Below are 16,950 nucleotides of genomic sequence, written 5' to 3'. Positions count from 1 at the left end.
TCCATAAGTGCCAGCTGGACAGACTCAGACCAAGCAACAGTATACTTCTTTATAATCAGATATATATTCAAGCATTTGTCAGACGTAGATCTACCTAGCCTGAAACTGTATTGTACCTCAGAGATATTATTCTCACCTGCCCATAACATCAGCCTATTTAACAGAACCCTAACTGTGACCTTCACTACACCAATCAGGGATATCAGCCGATAACATTGGGGATTGTCCTTGTCCCTCCTTCTTCAATATAGGAAAAATTATAGCAGTGGACCACGAGGACAGGAACCCTCACTTATAGCACAATTTAGGACCATCATCAGGGCTTGCCCCCAAATCTCCATATCATCCAAAAAGCAATCCAGGGGTATCCCATCAAGCCATGAGGCCTTATTGCATGATAACGCCCAGATGCACTGGCTCACTTCCTGTAACATGAAAATGAGGTTGGGTCTGCCCTTCCAAGACACACCCAGATGAGTAAGCAATGGCTAGATCATCCCAGGCTCTCTCTCCTAAAATTGATTTACAGTTTGTGAGTACCAATTTGCACACCCTGCGACAAGCAACAACATTGTCCTTATCTCTGGACACCTGCTTCAGTGCTTCATTCAATCTATGAAGGCCCTTGGAACAATTGCTCTGAAACCATTTATGTTAATGTGGCTTGTGGGCTTTGCGGGGGCCTTAAGTAAAGCTAACACCTTGTCAAAACAAGTCTCATAAGCCCATAGAATTGACCCACTCGAACATGAATGATCCAGACATGTAAGAATCTCTAGCATGCACCCTGAGAAAAGAAACCTTTTAAACAGAGTGGGCTCTACCTGGGACCACCTTAACTGCCTGCCCTGATCTGTTAGAGACAACACTCCTTGTCTCTCTAGCTAAGTCCTGGCACCACCACTTATTCCAGCAGTTGCTAAAGAGAGAGGGTTGTGATCTCTAAATGGGATATGCACTATACTAAAGTTGCCAATTAACAAAAACAATGGAGCTGATACAAAGATAAAGTCTATTATGGAGGCACAACCCCTACACCTGAAAGATGGTAAAATACAGGGGTTGATGGAATTAACTTGTTTCTCCAATGAGAAGTTAAGGTTATGTTTACTAAGGACGACATTTAACTCAGACCCCTCCCTAGTGTTGGCCATGTATAGCCCCTTTACTAGCATACAGTTAGGTTTGGTATTAGTTGAGTCTAGAGGGCACTCGCAAAGGTGGCAGTTAAAATTACCAGTCAAAATTACCTTGTCCAACCCAAACCTATTGCCAGGCAAGATATTAATACCGGAGCTTTGAGTGGTAAAATTAGATGTCTTCTCAGACCATATCTTAGCGTTGTAGAAATAATTTAAAGCCAAAGACCCAGAAAGTTAGCTTCAGCACTTGCATCAGATGCAAATCCCAGACATGATCCTTAATTATTCCACACAAGTCCAAGGAAACAGAAACAATCACCCCCCTTTGGCCCTCCCTTGTGCCAATTCCACAGCAGGGGTATGATAGGTTTTTTACCCTTCTAGAAAAAAGTGATTTAACTTGTCCCATGTCTCTTATAAACAGATTACCTGATATTTCCTAACAAAAGACACCCACTTATGGTAACTAAACTATGCTGCCAGGCCCTCTATATTCCATGATAACAACAGGAAATCATGAGGGTTACTAACCAACATATTAGAAATAATGGACGGAAACACAGCAGGGGACAGAGATTAAATGGGAGGGATGAGTCAATCACAGGAATCCAGATTCCACAAAGGATCAAATCTGTTCGCAGTCTGCAAGATGAGATTGCTGGAGGGACTGGTGGGGATGTGGCCCGAAGATCCTGCCACTGTGGGACCTGTTTCCATTAGGTTAAACAGACCATTTCCGGCTTGTAAATGAAACCAAGAGGAAGGGCCTGAATGTTGTATGGTCCAGAGGACCTAAAAGATCCTAAAGTTGTCAGGACACGTGCAGCAATGGTGGACCTATTAAAATCTATGACCACACAATCCCTGGCCCATCTCTTCGCAAGAGACCCCAACCATGCCACCCTTCTCACCATGTTAACAGAACCATATATCTGTGTACCCAGATTGGAATGCATGTCTAGCCAGTGAACCAATTTGTTTTTCAGCTCATCATAATATACCAACATGGGCCTATTGAAAGGAGGGGTATTCCCAAACCACTACATAAGGGGTAGCTCCAGGCAGTAAATTAATTACAATCCCTGACTTAGGGTGAATAGGGTGGGTCAAGTGCAGGGGACAAGATCCTGGAGTAAGAGCTAAAGGGCCAGTAAGATCAGAGAGGTCATTATTAGACACCCTAAAAGGCTGGGGGATTTTAGTAGTGATTTCCCAAAAATTGTTGCTGGGCAGAACAGGTCTCAACAAACTCGGTCCAGGCATGAGTTTGCTGCAATTCCTGAAGAGATCCATAATCTCTGACAGTCTGTGTTTGATAGGCTTTAGCCTTGATAAAATTGGATCCATTTTGGCATTGAATGCCTAGTTGAGCTCCCTCAAATAAGCACCAGACAAGATACCTCCTTGGGAGGAGGAGTGTTGCTTTGACTGTGTTTATGTGCCCAAGTTAACATGGCTGCGTCCACTTTTGGGTGCTGACTCTTGTCTCCTGCGCTTGATCTTAGAGCTTAGACTTGAGTGTGTAGACTTGTGAATTAAATCAACTGGCAAGCCCACACTCATAGGTGGAATTATGGGCACTGAGACCTGGTTTCTCTCTGTCGAACACGCCACATCCGGATTATAGACACAAAAGACGTGCGATGCGATCACCTGGAGGGCAAGAAAGACTTAAACGTGCAAAGGAGGAACCATCCCGTCAGGGATAAACATCTCTCTGCCAGCTCAATCCCCTTCTAAACTACTCCCACCGCCCGTGCCAAAAAGCCATCAATGTTAGTAACTCATGAAACTACTTGTGTCGACAAAGTCTTTAAGGAAACTGCCTTTCTTTTCCCTTTTGATCCACTAGAACTACACAACTGTGGAAACAAGACCAATACACCGGGCAGGACGTCAGGGAATATGTGGGAGAGGTGACGAGAACAGCGCAAGAACCGTACCTGGTCCCTGCACAGGGAATCAAGCCAGGGGAGCAGTCACTTAAAGGCATGATGATAATTAGCCCCACGTGTGTTTGAGAGTGATGACTTCAGGGGAGATAGGTCCGCTCTCAAAAGTGGCTGTTCAGGAGCCATGCCCCCCGGAAACTGTGCTCATCACAGTTCTTGCACAGAGTTCCAGGAGGCTGGGGAACACGGTCCAACCCTGGCAAAGTTCCAGCATAAGGAAACAGGAGACAGCAGAATAGATAGACAATAAGAGTGTACTTGGTTAGATAGATGATGTTTCCAAAACAGGCGAAACCCAGACACGGAGCCAAGAAGAGTGGCCTTGCCTGGATCCTTCTGGTGCCTGCACTGCAGGAGATCTGTTGGCGCTTTCTAGTGTGAGGGGGCTCCTCTCCCAGCGCCTCCTGGCATCGTGTAGTATGGGGATTGGAGTACGCAGAAGCAGCGTCTCTGTTGTCCCGTGCTTCGGGGGAAATCTCCTTTGCTCTTTCATGCATGAGTGGGCTCCTGTCTCAGCACCTCAGGAAGTGCGCCTCCTGGCCCTGTGTAGTATGGGGTTTGGAGTCCATGAATCAATGAATCTAACTTGTATGTCATGTAATGCACTTCTTTTTCTATAATATCCTTTTCTGGTTCAACCGAAGATTTTTATTAGAAAATAAAGGGCATTTGTGCATGAACAAAGAAAGTTTTCTTTGCATACTGACATCCACTGCATATTTGGAGAAATACAGGAGCTAATTTATTTTATCTTAATTATATTCAACCGTAGCAAGTTTCAACCTTCCTTTTCCTTGAAGTCAGTTTTGCTCATTCATTCATTAAAAATACAAACATATGCCACAGTTGCTATTTCGATGTCTATGTTTAATGATGCAAACTCTATCTTGATCTAAAGGATAACAATATTGAAAATATCCCCCAAGTATCTATATTAGGACAATTTCCCAAAGAGTCTTTTTTACGGATTTGTCATTTCAAAATACTCCACATTAAAACATTCTCAGAGATCACCATAAACTATATGAATGAGTGCCAATGCGTTTTTATGGAGCCCTTGCTCTTCAACGCATTTATTCTGAGAGGCCCAAGCAGTCTTGGATTTGAAACAGTATCTTTTCCAGTATCCTAATTTAGTTTGACCTTGTGTTTTCCTCCTTTTCATTGGGCTCACTTCCACAGACCAGTACTTCCAGTTCCATCATTCTGCTTACACTTATCTATCAACAGGTACAGATTTGGTAACATGTCATTGATTCTCATTGACTACTAACACCTCCTACTCACATCTCAAATAGGTCCAGGATCCTCCATCGTTAGTTTCCATGAGCAATGTGATAAAACAGATTCTACAAACCAGAATTCTACGCCCCATTCTGGCACATTCTCAGCATGCATCTATGCCTGACCACATAAGTCCTAATCAAACTGTGACACCTAGGAGCAGATCTACTAACATGACACGCAACGCAACAAGACAACGTGCTGCACTGCGTTGCGTGACAGGTAGTAACTTGTCCTGCCTTGCGTTTCTCCATATTTACTAAGTGACACAGGGCTACGCACGGTGTATTTGCATGGCTTAATAAATCTCACTGAAGCCCATGCATTCCCTTGCGCCACCTTGCGCGATTCAATGGCAATGCAAGGGCTTCTGGGCCACCATCTCCTCCTATATGTAATCCAGACTATCACTCATAAACTGATGATTAGTCGAACTCTACTCTGATCCAATATTGGAATAGTATTTGTTTCAAACAAAAATTGTAAATGTACGACTTTTTCTAAGCATCATTTAACCTAGGAGGTAATACATTTCTGAGCAGTCCTTGCTTTTGCTTCTAAGGCCCAGGGTGGAAAAGTTATTTCAAACAGGACCAGAGAAAGGGTTAAACTAGGTAATTTGTGTTCATAGTTTTAGACATGATCCTTAAATGAGTTGTATATGCCAACCTTAAGAGATAAGTCAGATAAACCAATTCTCTAGTAAATTACGCTTTTTCATAAAACAGTCCTTAAGGGATTAAATTTTCACACAAATGTGTCGAACCCAAACTTTCGGATACCAGAATGCCTTATAAATGTATACGGGGTGGTTTTTTTCTCGTGCATCAATCCCAAAGTTCAAATCTCGGATGTTTTGGACATTGAAATAGTTCTGAGGAGTTCCTGCTTTGGTGAATTGAAAATAAACATTAGAAACATTAAGACTGGAATAACAAGGACACCAGCTAATTTACAGCTTTTGTCTCTTCCTCTCCTTCCTTTCTATTTTTGTGCTTTTATCTTTTTGTATGTTGGAATTTCAATTAAGAGACAAAAAGAAACTTTTGGGATTATGTTTATACAAAATCAAAAAATAACCAATATTTATATCGTTGGAATACCTTTGCAATTAGTTCATGACTTCATTTTCAGGTGTATTAGGGTGTACACTCCTTCCATTTCTAAATACATGTACACTGCTTTGCAAGCTTATAATGCGAATGTTTATTTAGGTAACCGCATACACCAAGATGGCGAACATTTGAATTGGCCACAGTGTGCTTCTTGTTGTTTATATTCTTTCCAGAACACAAAATAGAAAAAAATGCAGAAGCTTGTCCTCTGGAAAGCAATATTTAAATTATTGTAAGGAGTAATTTAGTTCAAGCAAAAGAATGTATTATCAATTTTATGAAAATGTACAAATATATATTTTTTATAGGTAGGTGTACTCTCTACCACACTCATAAATGTCATTGTTTTTTGAGGATGAGCTGTGTAAAGCTCTTAGATAACCCTCGTGGTCTGGTTCAATCTGTATAAGACTGCCAATAAATAAATAGATAATACAGGTCAGAGAGAAGTGCTGTGGTACATAAATACAATTGTGTATCTGCAAAGCGATTAGTCGGTTACAGACTTCATAAATTACAAACAATAATACATAAATTGAGTTGAAAAAGTACACCAAACGACGTGCTAAAGCAAGTTTAACCCCAGATGAAATATGTATACTCACTTTCTGTGGCATTAAATGCCGGCCCCGCGAGCAGCAGAGGAAAGCAAACCAGCTCTTCTGCCGGTCATACGAGTCTGACTCGACTACGCATAAATCTGGACGCCTCCCAAGTTTCATGGGAGTGTACATAAACACTTTCGTTTACAATAAACATCACTGTATAAAATCAACGAGCGGGAGACGAGTCATGGCTTTTTGAAAAAGACATTTCACCAATTATGTGTATTAGTTTTGCCAAGATTCCAAGATAGAAAGAAGCAGTAGTCGCATGCCTTTTGCATACTTGTGATTGGTGTGGACTAAATTGTGCTCCCTATTTTTAAGAAGTAGAGGCAATGCCAACAAATTGGCAAGGCCCACACTACGGCTCTCCCGGCATCAGGATAGGCTTCACGGCAACCTGGCTTCCCTACAGTTTTCATTGCGCAAGCGAACACAGATCAGCGCAGCGATTGGTCAAATATCTAGTAAATAAAGCTGTGATTGGATTAGTCCAAGTCATCACTCTTTTGGATCTAGAGTGGTTACAGTTTCTTTTGTCGTTCATTGCGCAGGCAAACACAGATCAGCGCAGCGATTGGTCAAATATCTTGTAAATAAAGCTGTGATTGGATTAGTCCAAGTCATCCCTCTTTTGGATCTAGAGTGGTTGAGAAACGCCCCAAAGATCAGACACCTCTTACACCTGAGAGGGCTCACTTCTTAAAGAGGGCAGGTTCTGCAAACACAGGTCCTACAACACTACTGTTAAAGGCTGACAGCAAGACTGCCATGTGATTCCCAGATACCACATATCAGTAACTATATCGCTTACCATAGAATTCCTGAATCGAAAATAGCCAACACCTACCTGAGTATAGTATGATTTTATTGTTTCAATTAATAAAAATTGTTACAAATGACCTTGCGTAATGTGTACTTCCAAGATCCTTCTTCGACCGTTAATGAAAACAATATTATTTTAATTGATTTCGTGCATTTCAGAGCCATATCGAAAGTTAATAAAACAACACCATTTCAATAAATTTCAGAGCCATATCAAAAATAAAAATAGAGGCCCATGAATACTTGATATATGCTCACGGCTTTGGACTATGGGGGATACTCACAAGAACGTGTGCTAAACATCACCAAAAAATGCTAACGCAACTTTACACATCGCAGCCTATCGCGGGAAAATAACCCCGTGTCAATGTGAAATTCACAACAAAGCGGTAACATGCGATAGTCTGCCGAAACCGCGGCCAATGTCCATGATACAACCACCTCAACGGAGATAAAAACACAAACCATAGCGCAAAAAAGCATGCGATGGGCAAAAGCACGATGAGGAAATCTGCGATAAGCAGCACCAGGCCTGCAATACATACATGGCAGGCAGGAAAAATCACAATAAAAGTAGAAAAAACACTCAAACACAAACTGACCAACGCCCAAGCACAATGGAAGCAGCCGGAGCAGGCGCAGAGGACGAGCATAACCCCACAAGCACCCCAGACGACCAGCCTGGGACCTCGGGGACAGGGAAGAGCAAGGATAAGAAGAAGACGAAGACGAAGTTCAGTCCGCCGAACAACAGGATCCTAGTAACGGAGGTAATGGAACACCATCAACAACTGTTCGTCACCTCCAACGTGTCATTGGACACAAAAATGGAATATGGCGGGACATCGTGGACAAGGTGAATACCGTCGGAAACACAAGAGGTCAATGGACGAGGTCAAGAGGCGATGGATTGACATCAAGCGGAAGACCAAGGAGAAACTCGCAGCCAACCAGAAGGCAGCAATGCAGACTGGAGGTGGGGTTCCAGCGCCACAGCACATGCTGAATGACATGGAGGAGCTGGTGTCGACAGTCATCAGTGTGGAGACTGTAGCCGGAGTCGGAGGACCGTACACTGCTCGACAGGACACAACACAACCGCAACAGGGTGAGTGACCACCAGGTACTGGGGGGATGGGTGGAGATGGCCACAATGGCACACACGCACAATCAAGCAGAGCACAGTGCACACCCACAATGACTCTGGGTCATGGCCCTGATCTGCAGACTGTCACAATGTCACAATGTACAATGCTGTGCTGACTGAATGTCAATATATACTATGCGGATACATACATGTGGACACATTGTAATACACCATCTCCCCTTCACATTGCAGGGGCACCGTCAACACCTCCTGCAGAACAGTCCCAGCCACTCACTGATGACGAGGAGGACACCCTCAGCGTCGACCCCCAAGCCCTCCAAGACATCATTGACATCATCCGCAACTCACCTTCAGGATCAGGGCAGCCCACTTGCATAGAGGAGACCCCACCCACTACCCAATCCACCCAGCAGGAGGCACCCACAGCCCCTGCAGTCTCCCAAGACCCCCAGGAACAGCACATGGTCTTCCAACGCCGTGTGCTGGAGGGCCAGAGGGAGACAGCTGAGCAGGTGCAGGTAGGGTTCCACATCATGGCTACCAAACTGGATGCCATCCATGGGTGTCTAGGTCCCATCAGGGACCAGCTCCAGTCCCTAACGGACACCCACTGCCCACTCCATGGTCTCCAACGAGCCCTGACTGACATCGCTGAAGTCATGACTCGGAGAGAAGAACACCTGTCCATTCAGAGTGGCTCCAGCGATCCCAGCCATGAGCTGGCACACATGCAGAGACTCATGGAGGACATGGTGCGGATGGAGGCGGAAAGGATGGCAGCCACCGCTGCACATCAGCGAAATGTAGCTGGGATCTACCATGCCCTGCAGATCTTCATCATGGCATTGCTTCCACAAGGCGTGGCACTGATAAATGCTGCTGCCTCCATACCATCCACATGTCCGCCCCCTGGTGTGTCAGTACCTCACAGTTTGGCAGGCGTATCCACTCCGGCATCTGATGTGTCACTGCCACACAGTGCGGCCGACAATCCTCCTCCGGCCCCTGATGTGTCAGTGGCAAACAGTGTCGCAGCCGGTACTGCAACACCCACAGGTGGGGCAGAGCACACATCCGAGGATGTGGATGGGTTTGTGTTCAGAAGTAGGCACTAGCATTAATTTCGGCCACCTGTCCTGTTTCTGCTTGGTGCCGCACATGGCCCCATGACCTTCTACTGACCCCCGATACACTCCGTAGCCCTCACCTTGGACCGCGACATGGACTTCCATATCCTGTTTGATGACCAATGACACGGCGACCAGACTGCGGACTGTACCCTTCCTCTTCCACAGTACTTGTTCTCCCCGGATGGACTCTGGCTGGCCCTCCACGGGCCCATATTGTGTGGTGTGCTTGGCATGGCACTGTACCGCTCCAGCTGCAAAACTCCATTGGATCTGCAATAAACATCCAGTAACGCACTGCTGTGTCATGTCTTTCATCATTCATGTATGAATGTGTGGATGAATGTAGGGACAGTGATTTCTCTTACGTCAATGATGCTCATCTAGTGGGATGCCAATCACAGTGTGCTACATTGCCTATCATGTTCCAGGTGCCGTGGAAACTACAGCAGGGACACACGCATTAGTCACTTCCTTGTCCGGACATGGACTGAACCATGTCCAGAGCCCCCGAGTCATTGTTGCCATCCCTGCGCTGGTCCGGTGTACGCCAGGCCAGACCACTCCACTTATGCTCCGGGGGGGGCCACATAGCTACCTATCGCAGGTGTACTCGCTGGTGGTGTGCAGGTCACTGGTCTAGTTGTCAGCATGTCACGGCCACTCCCTGAGGGCAGGTTTACACACACACCACACCCATCCGGCACAGGCGTCACAGGCCATGTGACGCCAAAAATATAAGGGGCCAACAATGTGACATTCCCCACTGCTGGTGGTGACTGGATGAGGGACACTCCACGGTTCTCAATCATAAAGAGCCCATGAGTTGTTGCGCACAGGGTTAGTGGCACCCGAAGCCTTGCGGCCGTCACTGGCCTACCACCATGTGACGCTGACTGGGGTTGCACAGGGTTAGTGGCACCCGAAGCCTTGCGGCATCACGGGTCTACCACCATGTGGCGGTGACAGGGGTTGCACAGGCTTAGTGGCACCTGAAGCCTTGTGGCCGTCACAGGCCTACCACTACGTGGCACTGACTGCGGTTGCACAGGGTTAGTGGCACCTGAAGCCTTGCGGCCGTCACGGGCCTACCACCACCTGGCGAGGACTGGTGTTGCACAGGGTTGGTGGCACCAAAATAGCTAAGCAGGTGTGCAGCCTGCGATGATGACGTGTGCACTGATGTGGTCTCTGCCATTGATGACTCAGGACTCAGCGTCATGTGTGGGAACTGCTGGACCGAGGGCGGGTCCACATGATGTGGACCATGCTTTGGTGGCACGACCGGGGCCTGGAGCTTGCACTGGCTTGTGGTGTGCCCACTGGTGGGCACACCGGTGGCAGCAGGTGAGCAGTGGGGCCTGGGTGCGCAGGAGCGGCGATGTCTCTCTCTCTCCCCCTTCCCTCTCTCTCTCTCTCTCTCTCTCTCTTTCTCTCTCTGGCTTTCTTTCCTTCTCTGTTTCTCTGTGTCTCGCTCCTTTGATATGCGCATGACACACGTCCTGATTTTGTGCTTTATTTTCCAGGCTGTGACGTCGAGATTGTCCCTGACGGACCCAACAGGAGTCTTCCGCATTGGTGTTTTGTGTTGTTTTTCAATAACGTTTTTGGTTGGTTGTAACTTCAGTGCTGTGCTGTTTCTCGTTCTTCTGGCCACACGTGTGTTTTTTTGGGGAATGTGCATCATCATACGTTTTTTGTGGCTCTTGTGTCGTGCATGGTATGTGTATGTCCGGGGGGGTGCAGGGGGGACTGGTGGTGCTGACGGTGGGTGTTGTGACCTCATGGGTATCGGAGCTGCGTGATCATTGTCTCCATGGCATCTGTGGGTCTTCATGTGTGGCTCTTGGCTGGGCTCCCTTTCATGCTGTGGGCAGTCGTCCTGCTTAACACCAGCAAAAAGCAGGTGTTAAATCCTGGTGCTACAGTGGCTTATCGCCTGTTTTTGCTTCGCTTCGCAGATCTGGCAGTTCGTTGTGAAAGTGGTGTTGTGGTTCTTTTGTGTGTTTTTGCACAGGAATGCCTACTCTGCATCTCATTAGGGTTAGTTGGTGGTGTCCACCGTGGAGATACATTTTGGGGCAGTTATTGCAGGAATACGGGCATTGTCTGCAGTTTGCACCAGCTTGCGAATGGAGTGTTAAATCTATCTCCACTTTTGATGCATTAAGGTGGAGATAAACCGGAGCTAAGTCCTTGTGAATATTCCCCTTAGAGTCTTATCTTAAGTCAAGGCTCGATCTTTACTTAAAAGCCCTTTAAGTTTTCGTACAAGTTTTGCTAATGTGGCCAGTTCCATGGGGATCACTAAATTAAAAAGAAGCTTCATTGAGCCCATGCAAGTACGGTTGCCGTATTTTAAAAACAAGGGTTTTAATAAAATGAGACGAGGTGCAGCTCCGTGAGGGCAGTTGATAAAGCGTCTGCCCATGGGTTTTTCCCTTTCGTAAACATTTCTTTAAGGGTAGCTTTCCTTGTGTCTGGGAGGGGGGGCGCTTGTCCCTCGATAATAATGGATGACCGATGCCCAATATTCATAAGATTGTTTGCTTAATCCAAATTCCAGCCTTACAAGGGCATTTTTGGCGTAGGCCGGTATCTGGAAAATCAGTTTGCATGTGCATCAGTTGGCAGACTCCATGATGTTAGTTAGGGCCCCGGGAAATTCTAGTTGCCCGTAGGAGATTGAAGGAATTAGCTTGGCTCTTATGACCTTTCTCATAGTCTCGGTTGATTCACTGCATAGTTTTGAATTGAGTTTGCAAAGGGAGTACGTCACTGCCTTGGCATTCGCTTCTATAAATGCGATGTGGGCTGTCGGCTTGCCATTGCTCATGATCAATGCCCCCAGGAAGTTATATTTGGTTGTTGTTAATATTTTCAGGTTGCCCATTTTCCATAGACGTTTAAGTTTGTTGGAGTGTTTTCCAAAGATGACTACCTTTGTTTTGCGGGCATTTGCTGTCAATTCATTTTCTTCATTGTAAATGCTGAGTGCGTCCAATGCTCTTTGCAGGCCTGTTTTTGTGTGGTCCATTAAGACCATATTGTCTGCGTATTGCATTAGGAATAGTCTGGTCGACCCAATTTTGGGTGCTAACAGGTTGGCTTTTGATATTGTTTTGCCAAGGTCTGCAGTGTATAAATTAAAAAGTAGCGAGCCAATACGCAGCCTTGTTTCAGCCCTCGGTCCGTGTATATCTTCTTTGTGGCACTGTTCCCAGTGAGTTTGACGTGCACCCAGGTTCTGGTGTAGAGAGCTGTAATGGCGTTCAGCAGCCTGTTTGGAATCCCCAATTTTGCACTTTTCGCCAAAGTAGATTTCTGTTGACAATCAATCAATCAATCAAGAAATTTATAGCATGCGCTACTCACCCGTGAGGGTCTCAAGGCGCTGGGGGGAGGGGGGGCGGTGCTGCTACTGCTCGAACAGCCAGGTCTTGAGGTGTCTCCTGAAGGTGATGTGGTCCTGGGTCAGACGTAGGTGGGCAGGGAGGGAGTTCCATGTCTTGGCGGCCAGGTAGGAGAACGATCTTCCTCCGGTGGTGGTTCTGCGGATCCGTGGGATGGCGGTGAGGGCAAGGGTGGCGAAGCGGAGCTGGCGGGTTGGAGTGTAGAACGTGAGGCGTCTGTTGAGGTATACGGGTCCGGCGTTGTGGAGTGCTTTGTGTGCTTGGGTGAGGAGCCTGAACGTGATTCTTTTGTTGACGGGGAGCCAGTGCAGGTCTCTCAGGTGGGCGGTTATGTGGCTGTGTCGGGGGATGTCCAGGATGAGGCGTGCGGATGCGTTCTGTATGCGCTGGAGTCTGTTCTGAAGTTTTGCTGTGGTTCCTGCGTATAGGGCGTTTCCATAGTCCAACCGGCTGGTGACGAGGGCCTGGGTGACCGTCCTTCTCGTTTCGGTGGGGATCCACCTCAAGATCTTTCGAAGCATGCGCAGGGTGTTGAAGCATGAGGACGAGATGGCGTTGACTTGTTTGGACATGGTGAACGAGGAGTCCAAGATGAATCCTAGGTTGCGTGCGTGGTCCATGGGTGTCGGTTGTGAGCTCAGCGCGGTGGGCCACCAGGAGTCGTTCCAGGCAGATTGTGATGTTCCCAGGATGATGACCTCCGTTTTGTCTGAGTTTAGCTTTAGGCGGCTGTATTTCATCCATTCCACAATGTCTTTCATTCCTTCCTGGAGGTTGATTCTGGCGGTGGCTGGGGCTTTGGTGAGGGAGAGGATCAGCTGGGTGTCGTTGGCGTAGGTGATGATGTTGAGGTTGTGTTTACGTACGATGGCGGCGAGGGGGCTCATGTAGGTATTGAAGAGGGTCGGGCTGAGTGAGGAGCCTTGGGGTATGCTGCGGATGATTTTGGTTGCCGCGGACAGGAAGGGAGGGAGGCGGACTTTCTGGGTCTGTCGGAGAGAAATGAGGTGATCCATTCCAGGGCCTTTCCTTGGATCCCTGCGTTGTGGAGGCGGGATCTTAGAGTTCGGTGGCAGATGGTATCGAAGGCGGCAGAGAGGTCTGGAAGGATGAATTTCCCCGTTGTCGAGCATGGTCCTGATGTCGTCGGTGGCTGCAATGAGGGCGGTCTTGGTGCTGTGGTTGGCTCGGAAGCCTGACTGGGAAGGGTCGAGGGAGCCATTTGCCTCGAGGAAGGTGGTCAGCTGTTTGTTGACGGTCTTCTCGATGACCTTCGCTGGGAAGGGAAGAAGGGAGATGGGCCGAAAGTTCTTGAGATCCTTTGGGTCCGCTGTGGGTTTCTTCAGTAGGGCGTTGATCTTGGCATCCTTCCAGCTCTCTGGGAAGGTGGCGGACAAGAAGGAGTTGTTCATGACGTTCCAGAGGTGGGGTGCGATGACGGCGTCAGCTTTGTTGAATAAGTGGTGAGGGCAGGGGTCTGATGGTGAGCCGGAGTGGATGGTGTTCATGACGTGGGTGGTGTCCTCGATGCTGACGGGGGTCCAGGTGCTGAGGGTGTCGGTGGGGGGCGATGGCTCGGTGGCTGGTAGTGGGGTCTGGGCGTCGAAGCTGTCGTGTATGTCGGCGATCTTGCGGTGGAAGTAGGTGGCGAGGGAGTCGCAGAGGTCTTGCGAGGGTGGGATGGCGTTGGAGTTGGTGCTGGGGTTGGTGAGTTTTTTCACGATGCGGAAGAGCTCCTTGCTGTTGTGCACGTTGTTGTCTAGGCCTTCTTTGAAAGCGGTCCCTTTGGTGATGCGGATCAGTTGGTGGTGTTTGTGGGTGGCGTTCTTGAGAGCTGTGAGGTTCTCTGTTGTTTGGTTGTGGCACCAGGTCTTCTCGAGGGGTGAACCAGGTGGCTTTCTTGTTGCTGGGCTTGCCGGAGGGGTTTTTTAGTGGTGCGAGGGCGTCGGCGCAGTCACTGATCCACTGTGTGAGGTTGCGTGCGGCGGCGTTGGCGTCAGTTGTGTCATTTGGTGGGTTCTGGCTCAGTGATGTGGTCAGCTGGTCAGTGGTGACTTTGCTCCAGCATCTGCGGGGGATCTGTTGTGGGCGGGGTTGGGATGTGGTCTTCTGGAAGGTGAAGTGGACGCAGCTGTGGTCTGTCCAGTGCAGGCCGGTAGTGTGGCTGAAGGAGACGTTGTTGCTGGCGGAGAAAATGGGGTCCAGCGTGTGACCGGTGAGGTGGGTGGGGGTGGTCACCAGTTGCTTGAGTCCGAGGTTGGCGAGGTTTTCAAGAAGCGAGGTGGTGTTCTTGTCATTGTTGGTCTCCAGGTGGAAGTTCAGGTCACCCAGGAGAATGTAGTCTGCGGAGGTGAGGGCATGCGCACTGATGAAATCAGCGATAGCTTCGCTGAATTGTGTGCGTGGTCCCGGGGGTCTGTAGACGAGGGTTCCTCTGAGGGTGGTCTTGGGGTCGGTGTGGATCTGGAAGTGTAGATGTTCAGCAGAGGGGAGGGCGTCCTCGGTGTTGGTCGTGACGCTGATCGAGTTCCTGTGGATGATGGCGATTCCTCCTCCGGTTTGGTTGATGCGGTCCTTCCGGGTGATCTTGTAGCCGTCCGAGATGGCTATGGTGATTTCGGGGGCTGAGGAGGCGTTCATCCAGATTTCCGTGAGGAAGGCGACATCCGGTGCAGTTGTGTCGAGGAGGTCCCAGAGTTCGATGGCGTGTTTGTTAACGGAGCGGGTGTTGAGAAGGATGCACTTGAGGTGGATGTTGTTGCATGGTCAGGGGGGCGGGGTGGCGGTGCGGAGGCAGGTGAAGTTGCACGTTCGGCAGGAGAAGGGTCCTTGTGTGCGCTTTGGGGTGGCTCGGTAGCAGGTGGATGATCGGCCGGTGTTGAGTGCGTGGAGGGTGGCGGTGTCGTAGCTCAGCCTGGTTGTATGGCTCCTGCGGGGGCCAGGCGTTATTGCGCTGGGCGCGGACCAGGCGCGGACGGGCGCAGACGGGCTTGCCTTAGGCACGCCTTCGGCACGCCAGCGGCGCGCCCGCTGCGCGCGGCTGCGCAGCGGCCTGCATTATGAGGGGTCGAGGGAGGGAGGAGCAGCTGGGAGGGGGGAGCAGGAGCGAATCGGGGCTCGGGGGCGGGGCCGCAGGGGAGGCAGCGGCGGGAAACAGACGCGGGGCAGACGCGGGATGGGGCGAGGGGAATGAGCGGCACAGACAAGGCAATACAGAATAATGGGATACAACAGTGGGTAAAAAAACGGCACAGACAAGGCAATATAAGTTGGGAAATAAAAACAGTGGGAAAAGCAAAGAAAGATAGAAATCAAGACAGCAAAAAGAAAGACAGAAATTAGGGAGAAGAGGCACAGAGAAACAACAGGTACCACTGAAGGAGACCCACCACTGGGCCACCAGGGATCGAACCGGCAGGCAGCAGGGCTCAGGGGCATGGCAGGAGCAGGGTGTGACACAGTCAAACATCACCGAGTAGTCAACAAAGCAGGCAAAAAGGGGGCGCTGGTTCTCCCGAATGGACTGATCTACCAGATGGGCTAGGGCTAGAATGTTGTCCAGTGTTGATGCTCCTGTCCTAAAGCCAGATTGATAGACTGGTAGTATTCCTTCCTCTTTATCCCAGCTTTGAAGATCTTGTAGATGCTAGATTGCATATGCATTGGCCTCAATCTCCAGGAGGGCTATCATCCTGTGGTTAGTTGGATTTCTTGTTTTGACTTTTTTATGTATTGGCTGGAGCAGGGATCTTTTCCAGGCTTCAGGTACTGTTGAGTTGATCATGCAGAATTTGTATAATGGGGTGAGAATTGTTGCCCTGAATACGGTGTCCTCTTTGAACAGTTGTCCAGGGAGTGCAGGCTAATTGTTTTTCTAAGCTGAAAGGCCGGATGTGTTGATTTTGTTCCATTTCAGCAGGCTTAGGAGCGTGTGGGTTTCTTCCCCATTGGGTGCACCCAGAGGTGTAATGTACCTAAAAGTAACCGTTTTCAATGATATAACAGTAAACAATGGAAGATGGTGGTCACTGGTTAGTTGCACTAGCTTTGGAAAGTCCACCACTTGTTCATAGAGGCAATGGGTCAAAAAAATATAGTCTATGGTCGATTTGGCTTTTCTCTGGTGGTCTCTGCGCATGTCGTAATTTGCTAGTTGTGCCTCTTGTACGGACCTTAGACTGTGGGTGTTTAGAAATCTATTGAGCAAGTTGCCTGTGCGGTCCAAATTACAAGAGGCATCTGTTTCTAGTCCCAGATTATGCATATTGTAGTCGCCGGCCATTATTATCCCACAGTTTGGGTGATTGAAGAGCTGTGCCTCCAGTGTGTTGACCAGTTCTCTCATCTTGCCTTGTCTTGGGCTGTCTTTGCAATTAAAG

At 48.5% G+C, this 16,950-nt stretch overlaps 1 protein-coding gene across 2 annotated transcripts in view; it reads right to left on the bottom strand.

The window, feature by feature from the left end:
• The window catches only part of LOC146785847 (maltase-glucoamylase-like), a 783,978-nt gene extending 777,788 nt beyond the window's left edge, over nucleotides 1-6,190 (bottom strand). Inside the window, exon 1 of one of the 2 annotated variants that reach the window (XM_085635202.1) lies at nucleotides 6,099-6,190. The gene's annotated coding sequence lies outside the window, so the exon portion shown is untranslated. The remainder of the gene's footprint in view (nucleotides 1-6,098) is intronic. The other variant, XM_085635203.1, reaches the window with a different exon arrangement.
• Nucleotides 6,191-16,950: the final 10,760 nt, after the last annotated feature.

Source organism: Triturus cristatus, chromosome 11, assembly GCF_964204655.1.
Source record: "Triturus cristatus chromosome 11, aTriCri1.1, whole genome shotgun sequence".
Classification (NCBI taxonomy): domain Eukaryota; kingdom Metazoa; phylum Chordata; class Amphibia; order Caudata; family Salamandridae; genus Triturus; species Triturus cristatus.
The sequence above is the reverse complement of the archived record's forward strand: the minus strand, read 5'-3'. Positions and strand labels throughout refer to the sequence as shown.